General features: G+C 38.1%; 1 protein-coding gene across 1 annotated transcript in view; it reads right to left on the bottom strand.

The window, feature by feature from the left end:
* Nucleotides 1–1,406: 1,406 nt before the first annotated feature.
* SMC6 (structural maintenance of chromosomes 6) overlaps nt 1,407–6,079 on the bottom strand; it is a 283,990-nt gene continuing 279,317 nt past the window's right edge. Inside the window, exon 28 of the transcript XR_010996977.1 lies at nt 1,407–1,424. The gene's annotated coding sequence lies outside the window, so the exon portion shown is untranslated. The remainder of the gene's footprint in view (nt 1,425–6,079) is intronic.

Genomic DNA, 6,079 nt, shown 5'->3' with positions numbered 1-6,079 from the left:
TCCATGAGCTTTTTATTGTATTTTCTTCCACTGTTCTCTTGAGGAAGGTGAGGGATAGAGTAATATGGTGGACACCTGATGGCCAGCTAAGTCAAACCACAACACTGCTTTATGTACTTGCTAATTTGGAACAGCCAGGTGATGTGGTTATTCCTGTCTACAATGTTGTCATTCCCCTACCCAGTATAGTGTCATACAAGATGAGTGGGTCCCATTAAGTCTAGCGAGGCTCCTTGGATGAAGGGATCTGACTGAAGAAGAAAAAAGCAACCCCATTTGATGCTACAGGTGCAGCCATTCTTTTCAAAGGAACATGGGAGAGGGAGAGTGTGAGGACAAGGTCTCCTGTAGGTCATTACTAAGCTGATGCTTGGCAGCCAATGGCAGATGAGAGATTAGCCTTCAAATTGCCTTTCTGCACATGAGCTGACCTCTTCAAGGAAGGGTCCCAGCCAACGTCCCTGCTGCCTGAAGGCTGCATCTGATCTGATCTGAGTAGAGGTCAAAGACTGGTGTTCAAGGCTGTGAACCTCTGCGCACACTTCAGCTGTGTTGCCCTACCTTGTTCTCTAGGTTTAGCTAAAGATAGTGCCAGAGGGTACTTTTGTGCCAGTCATCTTGGAATAAGGCAAGTTTATAATCAGAGGTTCTCATCTCTGATGGAAATGCAGCAGGGACTCATTCTTTGGCCTTCTGAATTGAAGCAATTGAAATCACTGAAAATGTTCATAAAATAGTTAAAAATTTTCTCTATCTACAATAACAGAAATCCTCTTTTCTTTTTTTCTTTTTTAATTGAAAACACAACTTAGCAAACACTGGTTTGGAGTCAATTAAAACAGAACAGAGTTTGCCTTTGCAAAAACATTTTATATATCTGCTGGGCTATATCTCTCTTGGCCTTCTCAGTGACTATCTAAATGTAAAAAAAAACCACTAAAATTTTACAATTCTACAAATAGAGCAGATACTATTTTCCTGGTTTATGATTTAGTGCTGTGCAAGGTGTTAATTTCCTGCATGGTGCAAATTCCTAGTTTATTTAGAGATGTTGAGAACAGACAGCTTTTTTTACTTTTTTCAACTGAGTATTTTTCTTCCAGAGACATGAAAGATAGGATAATTTAAATATTCTATGTAAAAAAAAAAATCAATACAAGCAACAACTGATTGAAAACATCATGTCCCTCTAATGTATGTGATCTTTCTGACAGATTCTCTCTCTCCTCACTGAAGGGCTGGAATATCAGAAAAAATAGGCCTACAAATAAGAGAGCTGGCTGGTTGCCTGCTTATGCAGTTGTTTGGGTAAAAACAGTGTGGAGGTATAGTATTGTTTTTTGGAATTGATTTCTGCTTTGTGCCTTTTAAACAAAAAATAAAAACATAAAAAAGAATAACAAAACCCCAAAACAACAACAAAAGAAAACAAAATAAACTACCAAGAAAACAAACAAAAGAAGAGTTTCAGGTACCTCAGTGTTATCCGTAACACTGACTGTGGACCTATGTGCCAAATAAAAAAAAATTAAACATTCAATAAAATTTTAAAATGCAATGAGATTGTATGTATATAGAAGACAGTGTTAGCAAGGGCAAGAGCTTTTAATCCTCATATGGGTATTTTGACTATTTATAGTAATTTCAGTTATCCTAATGACAAGGACAAGGCACTTGCCTTTTAGTTTTTTTATTTTTCCTCACCATGTATTTATTTTGTGATCAGGGATGCTATATGGAGTGCAGTATAAGACCACTGATTTTTTAATTTTGGCTAATCACTAAATGCCAGTAACATCTTCTAATCTCCTTTTATTGCAGAGATTTCTGTGTTACTTCATCATAATATTGTTTGAATGACTACCAGCCTGGAACAAACACCTAAGTCATACTGGGGTGAGAGAGAGAAATTACACTTTCAAAGGAACAAAGAAGAATCACAGCCATTTCTTTTGCTGACTCACTGGCCAGCAAATTATCTCAAATGAGAACCAAGGTGTTAACAGATTATTTCCTTGTGTTCTTTTCCTTTGTGTAACGATAAAAAAGGCTTAAAAGCAGTAATTTGGGTAATGCAAAACATGAAAGTGAATAAAAAGGGAAAAGAGATTAAAAATTGTAAGGTCTTTCTAGAATAGTTATAATAGTTCTGACTAAAGTTCAGTAGAAAATGGCTACCTAAATATCGTTAGTTTGTTCCTTCTCCACTGATTTTGCTGGTAAGAGGTGATAATTTTCCCCAAGAAATGTGAAAGCAACATATTAATGTGGTTGCTCATCAGTACATAAAGGAATTTTTTTTCTGGAGAGGTCAGATTATGTCTAATCTTACTATACCTGAGGGGGAAAAGCAAACAAACCTAAAGGGCCAAATTATCTTTATAATAGATCTGGGGCAAACTTGTACAGACAGATTATTCTGTGTTGTTCTACTCAATTGTATTCTACCAAAGACAGAGCATCTATTTTCAGGGACAATAAAAGATATTCCTAGCTCTTCTCAGACTATGTCAAATCACCTCTACTCTTCTGCTTTGTTCACTGTGTAGATGAAAATATTTCACTAGGGCTGCTCAGAGCTTTTTTGAGGAAGTGAGATGGAAGATACATCACTTCTACAACAAAGTGTAAAACATGTAGAGTAGGGCAAATTAAAGCTGAAGGAGAGGGAGCTTATTCCATAAGGTTTGCACCTCTGTACTCTGTTTAAATGTTCTGTTTTACCTCCCCAGCTAGAAAGAAGTAAAACATAACAAACATCAGCTACTCAGAGCCCAAAACAAATAAAAATGTCACATATTTTGAGAGGTGAATAACGATGACACAAGGAAAAGCTTGTACACATTAATATAATTTATCGGCATCAAATAAATAAAAGTCAGCACCACTGACCTTTTTCATAAGTACCTAGAGCAAATTAAATCCAAAACTCTTCCCATAAAATTAGAAGGTCAAAACAGATACACAATCTAATGCAATTGTTAGCAGGTGGTCAATTTGATGGACTTTCGTGGGATTGTTCCTACACTTGTGAAAAATAATGAATTCTTAATAAAGTGGAGGATGGCTGAATTCACTTTTCACTCATTGCTATAATTTTACTTCAAATTGGAAATAGTTAGGAACAGAGAACTGGATCTGGCTTATTATTTCTATACTTTGAGCTTCTGAAGATTGTGATCTGAACTGCATTGCATGAGATTGAGTATTTTTTAGATGCTTGTATGAGACAGTTAAGATTATCTCTAACAAACAGCATTTTTCTGTCCTTTTGAGAAAAGAGAGCATTTCTGCAAAACTTTCCTGATACTCATGTTCTAGTGTCCTGCCTGAATCCCAGAGCTTGTTAGAGGTGACTACTGGAAAAGGTAAACCAGTGACAGTTTTCCTAGAGAAGAGAGGAAATGTAGTTGTAAAAAGTCTCAGCTGAAGTTCCACCAAGCTAATATGATTTAAGTTTTCAGGCTGTAGAAAAGAAAAATGAGGGGGAATCCTTAAACTTCATTCTGATGTTGGAAAGAAGTGTCAGTACTCAGGAAGGTGAAATGTGTGTAAGTCAAATAAACACAAAACCAGAGTGTTTTCTGGTTATTAAAGCCTCCCATCTCAAGCCAGAATTTCTATTTACTTTGGCAAAGAGGATCTTACACCTGTTTTAAGGACTAGATCAAAACTATTTAGTAAACAAGTGCTTAGTATTTTTATTAAAGTTATTCTTTTGTGTATTCTGTAAAACAATAAATTGGAGGATAATTATTCTTTATTTTGAATTGGTTTTTTTGACAGCAAAGTCTTTTGGATAAATTTGTTTGGGGCTGGCTGTTCAATACTTACATACATTGGGAGGCCTGAGAACAGGAGCCAAATATCTGTGTTATCTGACCTTCATACAGAGAATCACAGAACCAATGTTACAATGTCTGACAATTCTTTGGAGATACATGTTGGATTTTAGCTGAGATTCTCGGTCACTGGTCATCCAAATCTACCTGACACCTTGGTTCCCATCTGGGAATCACATCCCTGTACACGAGAGAGCACATGGCAGAAAGGTGTTGGGTCATGCTTCCGTACTTCCTTTAAGTGGAAGTGGGATTCAAGTAGTGCTCATGCATCCATCAAGTCAGACAGGATGATTAGATCATCTGGATCTAAACTCTGGGAAGAAAGTGTAAGAACTTTAATGCCTAGCCTGAGGAATGCACCCCTGGAGAAAAAGAAATTTAAGAGGCAATTCACCTGATAATCATGAAAACCATTCTCATACCCCTAAAGCACACTCTTTTTCGATATGTGTTGTTTAGGAAGGGATGTGTTTTATGACTCTTCTGATAGCTGAGAAGTCATTTACATTTGCTACTATAATGATGTCACAAATTTACCGTTACTTATCCTGTCTTTTTGGCAGTAGAGTATTTTAAGGTGATTTTTAGTCTCTTCAAGACAAAATAGTGTGACCAGAGTTCTGTTGATAGGGTTTTTTTTAATTTTCTTTTGGTTATGACTCCTTGTTCCATTTACAGTTATGTTTGTATTAACTCTGTCTTTGCAGGCATAAACTATCCTTTCAGATTCCTGAATGGATGTCAAGTGCATTAATTAGCAGATTTCCTGATTTAATATTTTTTTAACATTATGATATATCACTAAAATAATAAAACCATTGAGGTACTTTCTGCCCGATTCAAAGCCTGTTTTAAAGAATTTTTGCAAAGATTCTCCTGGACTTTGGTGTGTGTTTGATTATGGATTACTTACCACCAATGCACACTTGTAGGAGGAACATTGGCTTCACTGTGGCTTTTTCCAGGCTTGGGCTCATGACTTAAGGGTTTTAGCATTCCATTATTCCCACCAGATAAAACAGGGTCTGAGTTCCAGGCACAGCATTCAAGTTTCAGCTACTCAAATAAACTAAGGCAAATGAATTCAAGATCTTAGCACATATAAATTTTTCTTATATGTTCTTGGCATTTCCACTGAACTCCCTCTGACATCTCATTTTGAGAACTGGAAATGTGATGAATATCCTCTCGTTCCATGAGATTTTATTTTCCGTGATACCTTTAGATATAAAGCCTGAAGGATGCAGTAAGAAGTTGGCATGCAGGGAGCTGGTAACTTTTAGGAATGTCACCTATGCTTCTGTGATTTACTGCTTTTCAACTTACTGAATGGAAGTAAAGGAATTTTTAAAAATAGTGTCAGAGGCAATGTGGCCAAAACCTACTCCTCACTGAAGTGTAGGATACTGAAGTGTTCTGGATAAACACATTTGTCAATTGGCTTAAGTCAGAGGTTTAAGAATGAGGAATGCAAAAACGTTTCTTTCAGAGGCTCTGATTTTGTACAACATGTATGAATTTTATCATCCTACTGCCTTACCTGCCAAGGGCTTACCTTTATCCAGACTTCAGTAAAGCTTCTGATACTGTCTCCCATAGAATTCTCTTGGAGGAGCTGTCAGCCCATGGTTTAGACCAGTGCACTCTTTACCCGGTTAAAAACTGTTTGGATGGCCAGAGGGTTGTGGTGGGTGGAGTTACATCCAGCTGGATGTGGCTCACCAGTGGTGTTCTCCTGGTATCAGTGTTGGGGCCATTCCTATTTAATGTCTTTATCAGTGACCTGGAGGAGGGGATCAAGTGCATTCTCAGTCAGTTCACAGACAACGCCAAGTTGGGCAGGAGTGTTGACCTGCTGGAGGGCAGGAAGGCTCTGCAGAGGAGTCTGGACAGGCTGGACTGATGCTGAAACCAATTTTATGTGGGCCAACTAGGCCAAGTGCTGGGTCCTGCCCTTGGATCACAGCAACCAACCCCTGCAGTGCTATAGGCTGGGGAAGAGTAGCTGGAAAGTGGCCAAGAGGAAAAGGACCAGGGGATTTTAGTCAACAGCAGCTGAACATGAGTCAGAGTGTGCCCACATGGCCAGGAAGGCCAACGGCATCCACACAGAAATTGTGTGGCCAGCAGCACCAGGGCAGTGATTGCTCTCCTGTACACAGGTGACACCACAATTCAAATCCTGTGTTAGTGCTATGACTTGATGAGTCTAGTGTCAACCTCAAAGAGGTCAT

Source organism: Anomalospiza imberbis, chromosome 3, assembly GCF_031753505.1.
Source record: "Anomalospiza imberbis isolate Cuckoo-Finch-1a 21T00152 chromosome 3, ASM3175350v1, whole genome shotgun sequence".
NCBI classification, from domain to species: Eukaryota; Metazoa; Chordata; class Aves; order Passeriformes; family Viduidae; genus Anomalospiza; species Anomalospiza imberbis.
The sequence above is the reverse complement of the archived record's forward strand: the minus strand, read 5'-3'. Positions and strand labels throughout refer to the sequence as shown.